Consider the following 22,056-nt stretch of genomic DNA (forward strand, 5'->3'; position numbering starts at 1 on the left):
TAATTGCACACTAATCTGAAAGTTTAACTGATCATGTTTTGTTTTGTTTTGTTTTGTTTTGGGGGGAGGACTATAATTATGCCTTAGTCTTGCACAGGACTGATGACAGTATAAATCTGAAGCAGCTTCTCTGGAGATGTCTGCATTGCCTACAGTTATGCTGGTTCACTGACAAAGGATCTGCTCATTTGGGTGGCATGTTCTTGAGATAATCTTATCAGAGATGGATTTTTATAGCATTGATTTTCTAACCATCCATTTAACTGAGGCAAAAGACAGTTTTGAGTTAAATCTGTGAAACAGAGAGAATTCATGATGAACAACTGTCACTGAAGGGGACAATAGCAAACATAGCTGCTGGCATAAACTAAGAAATCACTGCCCATTTTGGATCTTGTGGCTGTCACCATGGGACATGCCATGATTAAAATACAGATCTTTCTGTTCCAGAAATGCAGACAAAAATTCTGATACACTGAACTCTACAGGTTCAGTATGGAGAAGAAAAGTGTACTCTTAGTGAAAAGACTATTATAAATTTAGAAAAATGAATATAGAGAAGAATAAGATGTTCCAGAATCCTTAAAGAAATTAATATTAAAATTACAATGTTAATCTACAAAATAAATAATCTGTTAAAATTCAGTCTGAAAGAGAACTTCTCACGTTTGGTAGCAGTATGTTCTCTTAGGATAGTTTTATAGTTGTACCATAGCCATCTTTCTTCTTGAATATCTCTTAAACAAACATTGAGTCATGGTTATCAGGACATTAAGTCCTAAAGCTCAGAAATGGCTTTCCAAAGAGGAGACAAAAGACAGCTGAAATCCTTACCAAGTTTTGGCTGAAGGTAGAAGGGTGAGGAGAAACTGCCAGTTGGGTGGAATCCCCTGACAGAAATCCCCTAAACTTGCTAGGCTAAGCAGAGCCTTAAAGGAGAATGTAACATTTGGCTTATAGCACTTTTTTTAGCCTGTTAATATCTATTGCTAATGATTAATGACATAGTGCACAAATGAATCTGTAGGATGGCAATGCACTGTAGAGGATTGTCTTTCTTTCTTTGTTTTTAATGAAGTTCACCTGCACAACACATCCAAAGCAGCATTTTTACCTCCTATATCCCAGTATTTCAAAGTGCAGAGGTGAGGATGGTGCAAAGGTGGGGAAAGAGCCTTCTCCCATTGCCCTCACCATTTCATGGGTTTGCTGCCCACCTTCTACCGTGTCTGGGTTCATAAAATGCTGACAACGACATGGAAAATATCCATACAGAGGAAAAACAGAAAACTTGGAGGAGATTATGTGGAATGAAAATTGCTGCAAAGGCTTGACTTGTAGCACGATTTTCATCAAATAGGCATGACAAATGGCAAATGCATATGCAAATCAGAACTTATCCATGGACACTTTGCAAGAAATCATGAAAGGGAATGTTTTAAAGAGACTGCTTAAACCATTCTGTTTATTAATGAAAATAAAAATGATGAAAAATCAACCTAAACTACCTAAAAATGAGGTGAATTTGCTGAGCAGTGGGGAAATATATTACACCCTCTTTTCAAGGAGGAATCTGAGGTTTCCGCATATTTTTATCATTAGTTAGTTAGTTAGTTTGTTTGTTTTAGTGAAATACTCCTTAGAGGAATGAGGGACATCGTCTCCATGTAGTTCAGACAAAAGAGACTACTTTATTGATTGCTACTCCTTATTGCAAAGTTGTAATTAAAAATAAGTATTAAAACCTGTTACAGTGTAACATGGCACTCTATAGCTGGCTGTGCACAATAAAAATCACATCATGTTCTCATCAGAAAAGCCATCACTAGTCCAATTTCGAAGTTCTGCTGTGGTAATGGAAGGCTGCAGGAGGCTGTTCAGCAAAACTTAGGATTAGGGCTCAGTTGAAAATGTCAGCATGCAGTTACATCTCGGCTGTGTCTTGTACAAATTCTGGGTAGACAATGCTGAGAACATGGCTTAATATTACAATTAATATTATCTATATACACAAGAATTAAAAGTATTTAAAGAATATGCCAGGAATTGGATACAGCTAACTTTTAATTAGAAATTAGATTTTAAAAAAGCTGTTAGTCTCTTGCAACTCTGCTAGTTTCTGTACTCAGAAAGCCGAAATGTGTGTTTTGGCCAGGAAGAAGAACAGTATCATTGCCAGATGATCAGCCTGTGAGACTGGAAGATCTTTCTCTGAGTACATAAACAGTCTGAATATATATGACAATTATATTCATATAAAGATGGTCAGGGTAATATATATATTTAATCAGCAAATGTCAGGATCAAACCCTTAGGTATCTCATTCTGGAGATGCCAAACATGCACTTCTATAACTGTTTAAGCCTTCTCCTTCACATTTCACACTGGAAATTGCTTCTATTAAATTTTTTTTCCTGGTAACTGCAACTGGGAAATTTAAAAAATATAAGTTGCCTCTATTGACATTCTCAGATCCTAAGACATCACTGTGCAAAGGAGTTGCACCTTTGAAAAACACCTCAGTCTATGTGTAACTTCTCCTTTACCCCAGCATGATGCCAGAATCCAGAATAAGCCTTTTTTTTCTTTTTTTTTTTTAATGAGCAAGTACTCTGTGATCTTATCTAGCTCCTGATTTGTGGTTGCTGCTGCTCTTCTATGCTTCAGTTGTAGATGGATGATATGAGTTATAAATTATTTAGGCAAAGAAAAGGGTAGCCTGTGAGATTACTAATCAATTTTCTAAAGAATTATCTAGCAGAAATGCTAGCTTTAAATTATTTCATATTTCTTTTTAATTTAAACAAAGCCATCTAAGGTGACCTGGCTGGCATCTGTCTATGGTAACGTTCATGTATATTATCGGTCTTTTAGTGTTGTGTCCATTGCTCATCAGTGACTCTGAATGTCCCTGTAGTTTCCCAAGGAAAATAAAGATGCTTACTGTGGAAATTATTTTACTCATTTATAGACACATTACATTTAATAATCTAATGCTGAATCTCTTTACATTACTGCTACTGAAAGAGTGAACTGCAATTTTGGCTCTTCTGTGCTAGGTGCTGTAATTCATAAAGGGACATATACACCAGAGGTGCAGGAAGAGTTTTTCAAGTTCATATAAAATATTCTGTGGCATGGTCTGGTACTGAACTTCAGTGGTGGGTTCTTCATCTCAGCCCCGTGCACTCACATCTATCCTCAGACTTACATTTTCAGAGAAACAAGTGTGAATCTTTCTGAGAAATCAAGGACAGAAAACAGTAATCTGTTAAACTGTACATCTGAAAGTTATTGTCAATATGAGTAACATTACAAAATTGCTGTATATCACTTCTGTTTTTAAAATATTTAATATTAAATCTTCTTTGATTTTAGAGTGTAGAAGAAATCATCTGTCAACTTCTCTAAAATTTGCTACATCTCTTAGAGATGTAAGAAAGGAAAAATACTTGAGCTTTAAAAAACAATAATTAAAGTTTGTTAATTTGCAAGTCCTCATATTTGCTTTCAAATAATCATAACATGGCAGCTAAATAAGGATGTGCAATAGTTCCTGTGATAATAGCACTTACAATAAAATGATTTGTCTTTTCTGTTAATACATTTGTAGAACTCTTGGTAGAGCTTTCATAAAAGCTTATTGGTCTTTTTCACTGAAATCTACAATTTAATATCTGCTTATCCCCTCTATTATTTCCATCAGACAGTAAGAGTATTTCACATTACTTAAAAATCAAGGACAACCTCCTCAGCTGCTTTGAATATGAAAGCTGCCTGCCCTCTGTTACACCCTCAAGAATCTCTCTCATATTTTAAACAATATAAAACCCATTCATATCTGTAGTAGCAAGATGCAGCATTTGTTTAATCTGCTTCAGTAAGGGTAAAATACTCCTTAAAATATTTTTATTTTCTCCTTAGCTTACATCAGTTTTTCTTTTTGATAGTAATTGTTTTAATAAGAGGAAAATCCTGGATAGGACAAATGGTTTAAATATTTAAATATAGAGATTAAACCATTTACTGTATATTTACTTAATCTGGAAAAGCCAAGCAGTGAACTGATGAAGAAAATTTGCAAAAAGGCAGTAACCAGGAGCAGAGCTTGGAACACTCCTTGGCAGCAAAGCCAAGTTTGGTAACACGCTCCTGTTACCAACGCATCTGAAAGGAGCAGGAAGGTTGTTTCACTGAGCAGTGACACCAAAAGCTCAAGTGATTTATTCATAAGGGCTTTGCTTAGCTTTTAAGTCAGAGTGAATTTTCCCTTAGTAAGGACTTCAGGATGAGACCCTGGATGACAAAAGGCAATAGATCAAGAAGGATGTAATAAGTCTGCAAAATGTGGAATGTCACTTATGCACATTCAAAGTCATTTCCTAGTCCTTTTCCTAGGCTGTGTGCCAAGCAAAGCAGTACCTTCATTAAGAATGAATCACAAATTTTACAGAGTAAAGATAATCTTTTTCTCACTAGGTTTATGGGAAAGAAAAAAAAAATTACAATATTTACAGAAAAGAATGTAAACCCTGATGGGGAGGTGATCCAACTGACACCAATGCTTTCTTTTCCTTATAAACTCCAACCCCATCAGCAAGTCTTCACTTTTATTAGACTTCAAGTATCACTTGAAAGTCCTTGAAGAAGAATAGACCTAAACGTTTATCACAACAGGATCATAATGAAACATGCATGCTTTCTTCTTCAAAGATCTTGTTAATGTGTCAAAAAGCACTTTTTTTTTTTTTTTTTTTTTTTGCATATGCTGCTGCAGTATATACTGAAAAGAAAATGAAAGACCTCTTCACAGCAAAGTGTTTTTTTTTTTTTTTTTTTTTTTTTTTTCTCTTTATTTTCCCAGTTGCTCTCAAGGACAATAGTTTATTAGCGGCGTTTCATTCTCCAACACAGGAACTTTTCAAGCTTCAGAAATTTTGTCCTGTTGAGTGAATGCATTCCATTGAATTTCTTTGTTACTTACATGTTGCTAAGGTCTGTTTCAGTTTTTGATAAAATAATTAACTGCTACTCAAAACAGAAGAATGAAACTGGAAGCATAAGAGTAATAACAAAGAGATCCTCCAATAACCTAGGAATAGTAAGAACTTATTTTTTGCTAACTATCAGATCTCAAAAATCAGGGGAAATCATTCTGGAGTGGCTTTCACAAAAGCATTTAAAACCTTTTGAATTAAAAAGTAAAATTAAAGGTTTCCCTATGAAATTAAAACCTGCACTTGCTTTGGATTTCTAAAAAGGTTGAAGGAGTTTTATAATACATTTTAGAAGTAGATGAATGCATTTTGTTCTGTAAAACTTTGAAATTATTAACTTGGGACTTTTCCTAAAAAATTTAAGGATTTTTGCTGATTAAAAATGTAATGGAATTGGGAAAATATTATTATATCAGCAATATGAATTGACTTGTCTCTATTTGTGGTGGAAAAGCTACAGGCAAAATGCTTTCCTGAACACAAGTCTGACTGACAGACTAGAAAAGCAATGGCACTGCACACTAGGGAAAGATCACATTGTTTTCTGTTATTAGCTATTAGGCCTCTTCCTTACCCAAAGATAACAATAAGCGACATGTTATGTTGTCCGTGAAAAGCATCTGTATGACAGCTATTTTTGTGAAAGAGAAGAGAAGCAATTTCTTCTTTGGTCAAAAAGGTTTGTAGAAGACTATATATACATACATATACATATATATAGATATACCCTGTTATTTTCCTAGGAGTGCAGTATGGGGCAGAGAGCACTGTTCCTTCAGATGAAGCCATTAAAATAGGAAGCCATTAATATAGGAAGTAATTTCAATGAATTCATATAGTTTTTTACTTGGAAGAAAACAGAGCAATACTGAACAAGTGAAGAAGATGCAATTCCCAGCACACCAGGAAGGCTGGGCACTCTTCAAGAAGGAAATCTTAAAGGCTCAGGAGTGGTCTGTCCCCATATGGGCAGAGGGGAGGGCCTGTAGCCCGTAGGCCGACTCTACCAGGCAGGAAATTGGGCTTAGACCTAGGAATTGGGCCTAGGAATTTGGGCTTGCAGAAGGCAAAAAATTATTTTTTCAGTCATTCCAAGTTGCATCATGTCCAAATGGCAATGTTAAAGAATATACCACCTGGGTTTGGATTGAGGAACTAGGGGCCTTGCAACAAGGAAAATACAAAAGCAGGGAGGAAGGACTTGTGCAGTGACAGCAGGCCCATTGGGCCTATAGGCTCACAGTGTTTGGTGGATGATGGTTTGTGCTTGGGAGTGCACACATAAAACTTCTTTTGCCTTTGGATTGTCCTGGTATGTTTATAAGTCAGGGGATAGTTTTATTGAAAAGATTCATTTATTGGAGTAAATTAAATCCAAGCATGTAGAAGATATTTAAACTTTGGAACAGCAGAGACCATTTGTAAATAGAAGCAATCAAAGCCGACAGTGTTTAGACATTCGTGGAGACATCAAGGGACAGCTTGTAAGATAATGTATGAGAATTATACAGTGGTCTTGTCATCAGTGACACATGACTGTTTACTATAAAGTCCTCTTCTGAAACTTTTTGAACTGTTGTGCTGTTCAAAATAACCTTGCTCAATAAAAGAGAGGAATCAACTGTCATTAAGTATGAATACGAGCAACGAACACAAAGCTTTATGCAAAATCAACTTATTTGTAAAAACTCAAAATAATGTTGCTATATCTGCTAAACTGTTCCTTGTAATACCTTTCTGTCTGGGTTATATGAGAGAATAAGAATGACCTTATTGAGTGTGAACAGAAAAGACTAAGTCCTTGGTTGTGTAAATCAGTGTTCAAGTGTCATCATGTTTAACACCAGAACCACTGTACAGGACACTGTGTAGCAATCTGCCATAAATGTGACATGAACTGTGTTAGCTAAAACCTCACTGACGGTTACAGCTTGACATAACATGTCACATTATGACATAATGCAAGAACTGAACAGGAATAGTTGTTATCAGTATCAGGGAAAACCAATTTCATAGTAATGCAGCTGTTCCTCTAATTAGTGCACTGAAACATTATATTTTTTCCTTGTTCAGATTGTCATAATGCTGAACAGTTTCATTACAACAGGCAGAATATACCTGGGTATTGAAAACTAGATGTTTAAAAATGGAAACTGCGTATTTTTGTAAATTTAACAATGGAACAAATGTCATCATGCTTTATAACAGAGAGGATGTTCTGTGTTGAACAGAAATAAATGATCTGAATAGTTTTTTTCCTGAGAAACACCTTTGCATGCTTCACTCCCAAATGTTTTTTTCTTTCCTCTTTCTCTGAATTTCTGCTTCAGCACTCCTCTGTCCCACTTCATTGCTAATTACTTCCAACATTTTCTCGGCTATTGCACTTTTTCCAGTTTTGGACCTGCCCTGACCCCTCAAGCTGCTTGCCTGCTGCTGACTTTCTCACCTCTGCTCCTCCACGGTGATGCTCACTTGGCTTGCTCATCTAAATAACAGCTTTTACAGTTTGGAAGAAGTCTGAGGTGAGGTTTATGAGTCCTATCTGTAGCCATTTAAGGATATCATATTTAACAGATGTTTCTCTTTATGTGTAGCATACATCTTGTAACAGATTGTATTTACATTACATATGCTGGTCCGCAGTTTCTGCTCTTTGACAGAGGAGACAGAGGAGCTCCTTAAACCTCACTGCAATTACTTGGGGTTTTCAGTGGTGTCTGAGCAGTCGGGCTTAGAAACCATCAGTCAACTGCATTTTTGCTGGCCTGAATGTTTATCATTAAATTGGTCTCAGAACTATTTTCATTGTCTGTCATCTGACAAGGAAAACCTGATTTTAGTTTCACCAGAGCTTCTTTCATCAAGGCATCAGCTTTCATCCTCCTAATTATCCTGGACTGACTTGTACTTTGGATTTCTTGTATTTCAGCCCTCTTCCATTTAGTAACAATGTAATAATGGCATTTAGCTCCCAGCCATGTCGGGAGATTCAGCCAGCATTTTCTGTCATCGCTGCAGCTTTGCAGTCTGTTTTTAAATGGCTCACTCCATTTCGGAAATCAATAACGTAAGATATATATATATGACTTTTCAATTTCTCACAAAGTGGCACTTTAATATGGCCCACAGGGCCATCAAACGACCTAGGAAAACCTACATGCATTCTCAGTCAGAGGCTTGTCTTGACCTGAAATTAGTAAATTCCTCTCCTTCTCTCTCTCTCAGAAATAATGAGCTCTTTCTTTGCCTGGGATGTATTTGCATACTTCCACTGACACCAAGCAAGGCAACAGGGAGAGCCTGGTTTATATTTTGCTAAGAATATTCCTCCTTATTCTTTGTGTTTGCTGCACATTGCTTTAGATCAAACTCACAGCAAACTTTTGTGAAAAGTTTTCTTGTGAAAGTATTTATATCCTCCCTCCTTCTAACAGGAAAATTCTCGTTGAGATTCTCTTCTTTTGGATAAAAATAAATGTGTTCAGGTACATGTGGTGGCATTAAATGAATTAATACTATAACAATAGCTGTTAATGAATTAACATCTCTTCAATTTCCTTAGTAAGTAACAAAATATAATTATACAAGTTGTGTTGAAAGTTTGCATCTAAATCAGATCATCAACATGCAAGCTGGGAATTAAACAAAAATTGAAATGTTTGTGAAAAATATCCAGGTGACCAGGAGAGTGCTAGGCAGGAGAAGAGTAATTTCCATCCAAAACAGACATTTCTCAAAACAGAAGCATTAATGATGTGCAGAGGTAAGTATCAGAGTAATTCGGAGTTTATTAGCTGCTGAAAATGGAAAATGCATGGCTACTTCTGAAGTTTGTAACACACAAAAAAAAATCTACAGTGAAAGTTCAGAGAAACTTTTTTTAGGTTAAAATTTCACCAGACAAAACTGAATAGGCCATTGTTAGTTTATAAAACACTCTTAGTTTATGTGGTCTTCCAGTCTTCCTGTTTTCCTCTATTTGTGAACATTTGTGATGTTCAGATATATGTGTCTACACAATTCTGAGCAGGTATTCTCAGGAATGATGGGAAAAATCAAACCTTTTCAGCCCGTTCATGAGCAACAGATGCAAATGATCTTGTTCAGGAATCCTAACAGTTTAAATATTTGCCTTAAAAATAACAAAAAAAAAAGGTAAATTAATCATATCTTTGTGAGCTTTTACGACAGTTACCGTGTAGATGTCAAACTCAGGCTGTTCCAGTGTAGTAAGTGTTCTTCTAAATACATTATTCAAGTGCTACAAGGCATATGATGCATGTGGCACATTCACAAAAAAAAACAAACACATATTGTGAAAGTAAGGGAACAGAGTCTTTCAATGTTGTATTGAGTCTATAGGAAGCCTGTAAATCAAATAGAAGCACACACTTTCCACCAACACATCTGTGAACTCATGGGTTCCTCAGAAGTGATGTGACAGTGGAATAAGCTTTTTTTAAAAATATTTTATTGATATAACTGATGCGACAGATGTCAATTAACTATTTTATTACAGCTTTCAGGCATAAATGACAGAAGCTTTTCAGCTTAGAAGCCTCTAAAGATTTAAGAGTTTTACAATTGTATTTTTTAAACAAAAGAAACAAGTGCAATGAGTCCGTTTTTCTACCCATGGACTCATGAGAGTGGAGACAGCAATGTCCACTTGATGTCTCACAGGTTGTCTGGATTTTTTCTGTATGTTTCTATTTTTACCCAGGCAATTCTCCACCATCAAATTATGTTAGAAAATTCATTGTGAATTCAACCTTTGAGTAAACTGTTATGTTATTATAATCTTCCTCAGGGAATTGTTCTAGGACACAGGACACTTTGAGATGAACTCAAAGCCTTGCTATGCATATTTTGATTCCTGTCTTTGCTGCTGTCATACTTTGTTGCATTAACTCTACAAAGTGTGGACTTTTATACATTCTCTCTTTCTCACTCTTTTTTTTTTTTTTTTTGGTCTGGCTTCGATTTAGATATTAGCTCTATAGGGCTGTACACTTCTTTGTAAGAGCATATCTAGCATAATAGGGCTCTGATTTTCTTGGCACCCTGGTGTACTAATATGTACTGTTATGACTGCTATACAGTATAATGCTGAAATCAGCTAAAAGCCTATCTGAGCCCACTCTAGCTTTGGGAAAGCACAGAGCTAATAAAAACAGATAAAATATGGTTCTAGGGAAGTTCTATTAAATGTGCCAGCTATTGGTACCAGGCAGTAGATAAATATCAAATATTAATATATTTATTAACTGAGAATTCAGAAAGTAATCTAATTAAAGCCCTAATAAAGAAAAATGTTTGCCAAAGAATTAATCACACCTTGCAGTATTTCACTCCATTAGTTTTGAAGTCTTCATTTTAAAGGACTGCCTCTACATCCCATTCTGGGCTCAGTTAGATGCAACTAATTGGGAGGAAACAGCTGTTGTTGTATCATTTAATATAACCAAGATGGAGATGTGTGGTTACAAAGCTTTTTTTTTTTTTTTTTTTTTTTTTTTTTAATAAATATTTTCAAGACAGATACTGGTGATTCTGGAAGTCAGCAATCTCTAGTGAGAGTGTTAGGAAGTATATTCTCCCTGGTCAGAAGGCAAGGTAGGATTTCTCTGCACACAACTCTCTGTTAGCTCTAAATCAGCCCTTGAGCTTTTTCAAGTCTTAGGGTCTTCAAAATGGCTGTAAGAGGGTGTGAAGGGAACTGGAAATAATGGTTGCAATAAAAGAAATATATTTTATATGTTGCTTTTTTATACCTCAACTGCAAACAGAAAGAACTTGCATGGTTGTGTCTCTAAGAACAATACAACACACAACAGGGAAACAAAATGATAAAGTTTTTCCAGCCCATCCTGTGTGAGCTAGTCATGTTTTTTTTCCAAGAGTAGATGCCAAAGTCAATTTTCCAGACCTGTTTGAGAATCCCATGTGGTGAAATACCCCTGGGGATTATTCTGTGGTACTTTATCTGCTGTCCTGATGTTTAATCTTCAATTTTTCAATTCAAATTTTCAATTTCTTACTTTTCATGAAATTACCCCAGGGTACAAAGTTAAGCATGTTATGTCATTTAATTGCTCTCTTTTTTGACTCCACATCATACAAAGTGGGGAAAAAATATTAGCAAAGTGAAGATAACAGAGGCCTTATTTAAGATGAAACAATGCTAGTTTTTTATGCTATGAAAAAAAAAATCATTTGATATTTGTAAGGTTAATGTCAGAATAATGTTGATAATAATCAACAGAATAATAACAGAATAATGTTGATAATAATCATATATAGAGGTTTTATAGTTTGTGGGCATAAATGTTTTGCCTTTGCATGCCTTATTTTACATAGAAGGAAAATGAGTTGTAGAGTTTGAATGAATTGTCTAAGGTTAGTGATCCTACTTCTCACAGAGTGAGGAATCAGAAGGTCTCTGCCTGTTGCCTATCCTTCTTTGCCCTAATTCTCAACTTTTGTCTTTCCTATGTTATAAACTGATTCATGTATGTTTGCATCTGTGTCAAACATAACACATACCTTGATATAAGAAGTGGTTGTACTTTTTGGTTAGAAAATAAGGACAATAAAAGATAAACACCTCCAAAACCCTAAGGCAAAAAGGGGAGTAAGTAGCATTATATTAGTATGGGTTAAAGAAAAAAAAAAAAAAGGTCGTAATAGATTGCAGAGAAGATGTAAGGAATGGTCTACCTTGCCAGGCTATAAAATGAAGTGGAAAGAAGCATCCATAAGCTACTAAATAAAAAATGCGCTTTAAATTCTACACTAGTTTGTAGAGCTTTTAAGTTGCATACCTTTGCTCCATCCCTACACAGCATGTATGCTGCCAAAGACAGAACATTATTTAAATTTCCTCTAACCTCTCCATCCTTTAAGCATCACTGATAGGCAGTGTAACAGTAATCCTCATCTTCTGTCTCTTGCATTTTCTCTGAGTTTCTTTAGTAGCTCATATTCATGTGTTTCCAATAATGAAGGCTTTCTGCTGATAAAACTCTTGCATATTTAAATGGTGTTTTGAAGTGAATGTAGTCTGCTCTTCTAAACTTCCAGACAAGACAAGCAAAAAAGAACCCAATTTAAAGGAAAGAGCTATCAACCAGATGGGTAAAAATACAGTCTCTGTGTGCCTGCACTAAAGAGAAGAGCAGAGAGAAGTTATGAAGCAAGATGAATTGGCCTTCTAAAAGTTAATGTTGTCACTTTCCTGTCCTTTTTTTTTATTTTATTTTATTTTATTTTTCCTCATGATACTTGAAAAATGTTTTTTCTTGCCTAAATAAAAGCAAGGCAGGAATCAAACTTCCTCCCAATCTCTCTCACTGTTAAGTCTTGGCAGCTGAGAGTTCTGTCTTCAAACTGATGGAACCAAACCATCCCCAGGAGCAAGGAGACCAGGGGTATGCAAGAATGATTCATTAAGTCAAAACTTTGTGTCTTCATTCAAACGTCTTCATAAAAGGTCTAATTTGATGCCATGCTGAGTAACCAATGTCCTCTTTTGTACTTAAGACCATTAAATGAGATGCCTCAGTGTAGCTTACATTAAGGCAATAAATTTTCAAAAACTTTCTTCAAAAGCTTTGACTGCTTTTGGTGCTGAACCACACCAAACCTCTTTGTAAACCTCACACGCTATCAGGACTCTAAGAGCATATTATTGAGTCAAAGTTAATAAGAGCATTTTCTTGGAGAACCTATATCACAATTCATACCTAGCAGGAGCTAGTCCTGAATGGATTACCCTAGGCATCCAAGTGCTTCAGCGCTGTTTTGCTTTTTAGAAATATTCCTTGTAGATTCCTTTTTGGAAATGCTGTGGGGAAGGGGTCTGCTCTGGGGGAGCCCTCTATACTTCAGTCCTTCAGGGTGTATTTGGGATGAGACCTGGGCTCAGCACAGAAAAATCAGAATTTGTTATATGAAGCAAAATGAGAAAAGAGGGAATGAGCAACGTCTTCCTCAAAGCTCATTTTTGATAGAAATATCTGGGCAATAAAGGATAAAAATGAGTAGTGAAGACCTTTTTTCTTTTTTTTCTCTCTCTCTCTTTTTTTTTTTTTTCCTGAAAGCAGCACAAGAGACTAATATCTTTTCTACAACAGAAAAATATGGACTTTCATAAATAATCTATTGAAATTTAATTAAGCCCTTATTTGAAGTGTAGAGCTTTTTCCACACCCATTTATATGAGGTAAGTACCCTGAAATCAAAGTAAGCACACCAAAATCAGCCTGCTGGCACTGTTGTAAAACCATCATAAATGGTAGGAGAGTCAGGCCAAGTGAGAAAGAAAAGCAAGGGAGAAAGCAAAACACAGACCGGCTCCAGGGATCAGGGAGAGGAAAAGAAGCTACAAAATAACACTGAAAGATGTTTTTTTCCTTTCCTGTCCCTACTGATGAACACACCAAGAAAAAGCCTCCCAAGAGACTGTCAGAGGAAGAACATATTGTGAAAACTTCACAACAGCACTTTAAAATGCATTTTATTTCATCCACATTCATCTGAGAGACTGGAAAAAAGAGATAAGAGGAGGAGAGAAAACGGTATGAGGAATAAAATATTAACATATATACAAAATGTCAGAAGCACAAATAATTGAATATTTGATATTTTGACTCTTTCAAGCTTTGTGATTCCCCAAAAGCACTTCTAGATGCAAGTATTTTTGGATGAAAGAATTAAATTTGCATTAATATCTTTCCTTTCACTCACATAAGATCTTAAGGCATTTTACCAGCTGGAAAGAAGGGAATCATCTATAATTACAAGGTAGTATGAAAAGGAGCTTCCCCATCTTTCACATTTTGTCTGTCCTCTCACTGCTTCTCATGATCCCATTTAGAAAACGGTGCATTACCAAAAGCTCTAACTCATCTAAGAAAAATTCAGGTAAGTTGAGAGTTTCTTTGCTAGATCTCTCCTTACCTGCAAGGATTAAGCTTTTTTTTTTTTTTTTTTTTTTTCTGTGGCACTGGATTTGCCATCACTGCCTCCACATCCTCACTGAATGTAACATTTTTTCTTGGTATTAAAAACATGCAACTGAAGTCCAGAAGTGCCATCGCAACCTAAGAAAGCGTTTTGTTTTCTTTTCATTCCAAAGTATTTTGAAAAATAAATAAAAAATAAATAAATAATAGTGGTTAGTGAGGAAGATGACACAAGAAACCATTTCCAGAGAACATAATAATCTAATTATTTTTTTTTTTAATTTTGCATGTGCTGTTCATTTCTACATGCTTCTTCATGTAGAAAACTGTGAAGCAATGAAATTCACTTTAATTTTCCACTTCTCTTGGATGCAATGACAAGCTTAGGCTGATTCAGCAGAGTAGGAATAATTTTGATACTTGCAGTTACCAGATGATGTTTAATATAGGGATTCAAGCTCTCATGGGAAATCTGCAAGTGCTTGCAGATTCATAAGTTTATCCATAAATGTTTAAGAATTTGCAAATATTAGAAGCCCATTTTCAAATGAAAAAAAAAAAAAAAGAATTTAATTATTTTGGGAAGTTAACATGTACAGTTAACAAAAATACACCTCGTTGATAGTAAAACTGAACCACAGACACAAGAGGTTTGCTAGATATATTACCAGTTCTCCTGTTAAGAATAATGATTACATCTCTCTGCACAGCCTGCGGTATGTCTGTGCGCAGATATGCATCTCCCTCTTCCAGCACAAAAGCAGCATCAGTTTGAAGGCTCTGTGATGAAATCCTCCCCCTGCAACGCTTCCCAGGGTGGATCTCTTCTGTTAAAGCCCTCGAGCATATCCAGATTATGGTCTTGGAGAAAATCTGCCAAGCAGGGCTGCATCTGGGGGAGCCCATATTGAGCCAACACCTTGTATTCTCCCAAATTTGAGCTGCGATAGCCTGGAACCATGGGTGCTTGCAGTTCCTCTGATATGGCCAGCATGCAGAACATGAGTAAATAAAAATGCAGTGAAAGAAACAGAGAAACACCCTTGTGTGAATACACACAGGCAATTTCTTCATGGGCTGTGACGGCAAAATGTTTTGCATTCCCCCTTCTCCCTCTATTTTTATCCTGCTTGCGCCCGGCTGGACACTGTTGTTTTGACAAGGCTCGGGTGGGTGCCAGGGCGCTGCGGGGCTGTGGGACGGCACCCGGCTGCTGCCTCTCCCTCCTCCCAGACTGCCCTTGCAAATGTTTCCCTGCTGTACCAGAGCTTCAGTCAGCTTTGGCCACATTGCTGTGTCACCTGTATGATAGACCTCTGGAGCCAACGAATTAATCCAAAGCCACTCTTCTGAAAGCGGCCTGCTCACAGCTGAGAGCAGTGTGCTCCAGCAACCTGGCTAGGAACACGGCAGCACCGTGTATTGGTTGGCTTGAAGAGGAATCACAGCAGACATATTACTGTTCAGCTTCTGAAGATGCTGATGGGGAAAAAAAATGCTATTCTGGTATATCATTTCTGTTGTTGTGTAGACTACAGAAAATCATGTCCAAACTGCAACCCCCTTGCTTTCAGCATTTAAAACACTGCGAGAGCAAAGCACTGCCCTGCTCCGAAAATCCTCCACATGCTTCAGCCTCCAGGTGACCTTTCAGTCTCCTGAGACACCTACGCTAATAACCTTAAATTCATGCAAATATATTCGACCGCCTTCCCCTCATTTTGGTCATTTTAAACATTATTTGACTCTACTCATTCTTAGCATATAACGGTGTTAATGAGAACAGACCTCCACCTTGCTACTTTTTGTTTGAAAACAGCTATCTTGAAAAAAATCTGCAAGTTGCTGGTAACAGCAGCTAGTGGGTTATATGAACATATAGTAAAAGAGAGCATTTTTAAAATGTTCAGGAACTGGGGCAGGGAGGGACAGAGAGTTTTTTTCAACTTTATATTGCTACTATAACCTGTGCTTCAGGTGTGAAATTTATGCATAGCAAGATAAACGATTTACTTAAAACTATATTACAAGTCTGTGTCATGGAGAACAAAATCCCAATCTCCTGGTCTCAGTATGTTAACCACAAGCTCACCTCTCCCAACTTGTAAATATTCGTAAGCAGAATTTTTCTGTTTAATAACTTAATGTTTTGTATGCTAAAAGATTACATTTCCTATCTGAATTTCTGAGTCCCCGTCATAGAGTCACAGGGTAGAGCATCTTAATATGAGCACCAAGTAGCAGGCAATAGATTGGAAACTACTGCTACTTTTATCTTCTGCAAGAGTTTTGTTAGGATCTGTCATCCATGCATCAGCCTGTTCCCCAGTGGGAGCAGGTGGCTGTTCCTCACAAACATGCAATAAATGATATTACAAAAAAATACATAAATAAAAAATAAACAGCATGAGAAATTTCATGTCATCTTAAAATATACTGAGGCAGGGAGGAATATGAGATGGAAGGGACGAGTCAGTTATACCTTAAGAGTGAATAAATTAAAGCATTAACCCTCAGGGTATTTTGACAAGGGCTAAAGTTTGACTGCAACAAGAGGAAATAGGCTGCGGGATCATTATATTTTACAAAGCACAATGGTAATTCTTTTTTAGTGAACGGTGTGTCATCTCTTTGCTGGCAGTGGTGGATCAGTCTCTGGAGGCATTTCTCACTCGTAACAAACCAGCATAAAATCTGGGTTAGATAACTTCATTGTGGTTGACACTTTTAGACAGCCTCTGTAGAAGAAGCTATATGGCATCTCCCTTTTGCTGAGTGTGCAGCACATTTACATCCTTGTTTCAGATCTGAAGACTAGTATGGGATGATTAGGTCAAGGTTATTTGTTTGTTTAACCTTTAGGATGGGTGTTAGAACTAAAAATAAATAATTAACTTAAAGCTCCTTAAAATTAGGACCTTATCAATGTGAGATGAAATATACAGGATTGAAGTTGAAAGGTTTTTTTTTTGTTTGTTTTGTTTTGTTTGTTTGTTTGTTTGTTTTTTCTAAATTAATTAATTCCTAATCTAGGGTTTGAAACAAAGATAGTCTTAAGTAACAGGCACAGAAAACCTCTTTTCAATGCTTCCCAAGTAGTACAGAATATGGAGGACGTTTGACATAGTTTAATGCAGCAATACTGTCTTCCATATCCATTTTTGTCTTTTTATCTTTTTGTCTTCCATATCCATTAGATTTTCATATGTTTATATGGTATCCATTAGATTTTCATATGTTTATATGGTGCTGTGATTTGGACATTTAAAAAATTAAGTGTAAACCATGACTAACACTGACTTTCCATGTTCATCACATACAATACCATTATAAAGAGGGCAAAAATATTTATAAAAAAATGCACAGCCATGCTGAATTACTACTTTTTTAATGCTGTTGAAATTAAGAAGGAAAAATCCTGTTTGCTGTGTCCATAGAGAGTAGGACAAAAAACAATCAATCAGTGGGCCTAAATCGTAGAGAAGGTGATTCTGCTCAGGCATTATAGAATTCATTTGAAGGAGGAAGAGGCTGTAGGGTCTTCAGTATTGTATGAAAAAGCTTGATAAACAAGCAGGGCTATTTAGCTGGCCAGACCTTAGGGAAGGGAGATGCACTAGATGATTCTTGATTGCATGACATTTTCTTAAATGATGCCCTTGAACTCATTTTCTTTTTTCCATCTCCCAGCTCTGATATGTGATGCCAAGTTACCTCAAGGAAACTGAAAAGTTTGTAGGCAGAAAAGTCCACTCTCATCAGAAAGAGCTGGGCAATAAAAAAGGAAAACTGAAGAAAAACTGTCTTTTATTTTTTTCTTTTTCGTTTTTTATTTTAAAGAGCTGCACCAGAGGAAAAAAAAAAAAAAAAAAAAAAGATTTTTCTTTTCCTTACCATTTTGCTAAGTGACCCCATGGCACTGTTTGTAAATCACTGAAAGATTGGACTGATAACATCTGCTAAGGCTAAGATGTAGGACTTAAAATAAATATAATACGTCGGAAATGTAAAGAAGATAAAATCCCAGGCATCCAATAAATAGTTGTCTATAAGCAACAAGATTTATTTTTTACACTTAAAAGGTCCTATGTGCTTTTACAATGTGTTTGAAATGCTTATTGTTTTACAATATTTGATTTCATGTATTAGTTACAGAATTCTTGTCAATGAAGACAGTTTTGGAAATTAATTTGAAAGAAAGTAGGATGCAGATTAGACATAAGACCCTTGCAATCAATAGGCATCTTCACATTGATTTCAGGAAGTTCATGTATTATTTAAAGATATAGTTGCAAACACATCAGGAATCACTTGAGAAGGCACAGACTGAAAGCAAGGTGAAATTGCTCCTCTCTACGGGAAAGGTGCTCTCCCCTTGTGTATTGGTCATAATTTCTGCAGGTATTGCTCCTTGAAGGGATTACCAGAACACCAGAGAAAACACATATCCTTGCCCCTTAGTCTATCCCAGAATGATATGGATCTGCATTTCAGAGTTCTCACTGAAAATTAGGTTACATCTCACTTTTTTTTTTTTTTTTTTTAAGTGAGGCAGCAATTTGAAATACCTGCTGTATATTTGTATCTGCTAAGGTTTTGCCTTAAACATTGATTAATATACTTTTCCATATCCAGCACTAGTCCCATTTTCATTGTTCATGGAGAAGCAAAAATGAAAGAGAAAAGATGAATTAATTAACATCCAAAGGAGAAACCGATCTGTTAAAAAATACTTATTGAGCAAAATGAGGTCTTTAATTTGTCAGGGTTCTACTGAAGATGCAAAGAAATGCAATTCCATTAAAATTAAGCAAGAGAAAAAAAAAAAAAAAAAAAAGAAAGAAAGAAAGATCAGAGATGCAGTGAATAAGTGTTCTAGATTTCATCCATTGAAAAATAAAATCAAGTAGTTGGCTTCATATAGGAATATACAGCTTAATGGTGAATTAAGAATGCTGAGTATGGAAAATTAGTAGGTTCTTTCTGCTAAATTGTTTTAATTATTCTTGGCAAAGGCAGAATAATTCTACAAGAGTTTTTTATGATTTTTTTAATTAATTGAAGAATTTAAATGAAGCACTTTAAACAATTGTGCACTTGATTAAATATGCACAGTTAAATTGGCAGCTGAGCACTAGAGCTGAAAACTGTGGTATTCCAACCCAGACAGCTTCCATACTTTCCTGGGCATGCAGGAATTTTAAACATGGAATACATTTGTGCACATAACTTTCACTTGAGTAACGGTTTGCTTTCACGTTTTATAGCAAAGTCTCTGATCCACTGATATCTTCTTGAAAACTCCTATACACATTACGAATTAGATTTTTCTGGAGCATCCAATATTTACTTTGGTCTCCTCACATTCCAAATCAATCAGCTGTTGATTTTAATGGGAGCAGAATTAGGGCAACACTGTACCCCCGGAAAATGACACCATCTTCAGAAAGGATGGATAGGCAACAGAGCTTTATGGCCAGGAATGCTTTATGACTCGAAAAAATGTCTTAGAATATGAAGCCCTATTTTTGAAGGTGTCTTTTTCAAAATGATTCCTTGACCAGTGAACATAGTGGGATTTTGGTCACCAGATAACTAATTTAGCTTTCTTTGCAAATGACTCCCCAGCTTCATGGCTCATCATGTCTCCCATTCTGTATTTTTGTTTATTTATGTATGTATTTATTTACACAGGATATACAGCTTTATTTTTCTCGATCACCATCATAAGTCTGTTGCTTTCCACTGACTTTATGTGAACATCCATGCATTTTTAGTAACTTTTCTGTCTGTGTCCACTTGGAAATCAAGGAAAGATTATGCTCGTTTTCTGGAATTATACTAGTTTTCCATTCTCCCAAAAGAATGTATGACTATTACTTACAAAACGACAAACAAACAAACAAACAACAAACAAACAAAAAAACTCCACCCAGAATTGTCTTCCATTCTTTAGCTGAGTACCGCCATGATTTAAATCACATTTCAGCTAGACTGGTTAACTTTAACTCAGTCCTTGTTTATTTATTTATTTATTTTAATGTCAAAATTCTCCTTTTATTAGGGGCAATACAAAATCAGAGAAGAGCAATCCCTTCACTAAAGGGCCTAAAATCTAATAAATTCTTCCAATGATTTCTATCCAGCTTCAAATGGTTTTGCATTATTTAAAATAATGTTATTCAAAATCAGGAAAAAGATTTTAGAGCAGAACATCGCCCTGAAAGATGCTGCAGGGTACTGCAGGATGTAGCACTTGCAAGGAAGAGAGGAGTTTGAGATCTTAGGAAAAAAAGTTACAAAATTTTGGGTTCTGGATGCTTGAGGTTAAACAGAGCAGAAAATACAAGAAGCAGAAATAAATTTAACAGTACATGGCCTACTAATGTAAAATAGTGACAGCAAGCTTTGGCATACTGTTTTACTTCTTGAAATAGATGCTTTGCAGAAGTTTTTGTGGAATATTTTGGCTTTGCTTTGCTGGTAATAAAAGTTTTAAAACTATTTAACATCCAGCACTGGAGGAGTATGTACCTTTCCATTCCACCAGTTTTATTTTCCTCTAACCATCAGTGTTAGTAGCATCCTTTTCCCACCCCCAAAATCTAAAAACCATAAAAATCACTGAGTTCTAAAAAAGAGATTTTGGCTTTTCTGCAGCTCTCCTGGCTGATGGTTTGCTTTCTGGTGTCTGGGCCAAACGCCTGCCGCAGTGAGCAGCCCGTGTGTGCCGCAGCACGGTGCCTGAGGCCAACCTGCTCGCCCTGCCCACTGGTCCCACTGCACTGGGGGCTCAGCTCAGACCCCTCTGAGGGCACTGGGCTCCTGCCTTTTCCCTACCACCCAAAAGGAAACAAAGTAATTCCAGGAAGTGGGCCATTTTATTTATTTAGTTATTTGGGGAGGAGGGAGAGTTGCTAAATTTTTAAGAGAAATGTACTTCATTAGGTGATTATGTATGAGGTACTTTGCAACACCAGGAACTATTTAAACAAGTCAGATATCTCCAAATCTATTTATCTCCAGCTAGGGAATGAAAAGGATGCATAAAACTTGGGAGATGTGTAAAAACCTATCTGAAATGTCTTGTTCACCATTGGAGTTTTACTCCTTTTTTAACCTTAGGGCATGCAGTATTAGCTAATGGATTTTAAACTAGATATAGCTCAGTGGAGAAGGCTTTTCAATTTTATCTTCAGCAGAAAAAAAAGTAAGTTTTCAAACAGCATTTATATTCCTTGCTGAATCGGAGTCCATTTGTCTTTGATCATCATAAAGAAATATAAATCAGCTGTAGCATTCCTTTTGATTATTTACCCTTTTACACAGAACCCTTAGGCAGAAGAGATTCATGTTTGCTCTTGATTAATATGCTCTTGTGTCTCTTAAAAGCGGGTGCTGACTGTAGATGGTAGTAGCAAAGATAATAGTTTTTAATGCTGAAACAGTGGGCAAGTTGTATCACTTCCTTTTACTAGTCCCACTTCAGGAGAGATGCAGACAGGTCATAAAACTACTGGGTTTTAACCAAATGAGGTGGGAAGTTGTAGATACGAAGGTTTTATAGGGAAGTTATTATTTCAATTTTCTCCTGAAAACAGCAGCAACAAAAAAAAAGACAAAAAATAACCCACCATAATGCCTCAATAGTGCTCATAGGCACTATTAGACCTGGAATTACTTTAAGTTAACCCACTGCACATTAATTAGAAATCTTTTGCATTAAGTTAGGCTCTTCTGGAATCTTTTTGACATATGAAAAAAGATTATTTAAAAATTCAGTTTCAGAAAAACATACCAAAAGGGTATGTGCTCCTGCTAATTTACAAAATCCTGTAAACCCTGGATTTAAGGGAAAATCTTTCAAAATGAGAAATGCAGTACAGCATTATAAGGATGAGAAAGACTTGGGCTCCTTTATGTGTTATGTAGCTAGGTGCACAAATGCAGAAGGTCATGAAGGGACACTGAGTACAAGGAGCTGAACCAGTTTCCCAGACAGACCAGCTCTCAGGCTCTGGGTGCTGAAGGTGGGGCACTGGAGGCCACCAGACACAAGAAATTTCCTTGCTTAAAACAAGTGAGAATGT

General features: G+C 36.2%; 1 long non-coding RNA gene across 1 annotated transcript in view; it reads left to right on the plus strand.

Annotated features, from left to right (window-relative positions):
• LOC119717734 (uncharacterized) overlaps positions 1–22,056 on the plus strand; it is an 89,697-nt gene that overhangs the window by 62,967 nt on the left and 4,674 nt on the right. The gene's annotated exons all lie outside the window — the stretch shown is intronic.

The sequence above is a fragment of the Anas platyrhynchos genome, chromosome 9 (assembly GCF_047663525.1).
Source record: "Anas platyrhynchos isolate ZD024472 breed Pekin duck chromosome 9, IASCAAS_PekinDuck_T2T, whole genome shotgun sequence".
Classification (NCBI taxonomy): Eukaryota; Metazoa; Chordata; class Aves; order Anseriformes; family Anatidae; genus Anas; species Anas platyrhynchos.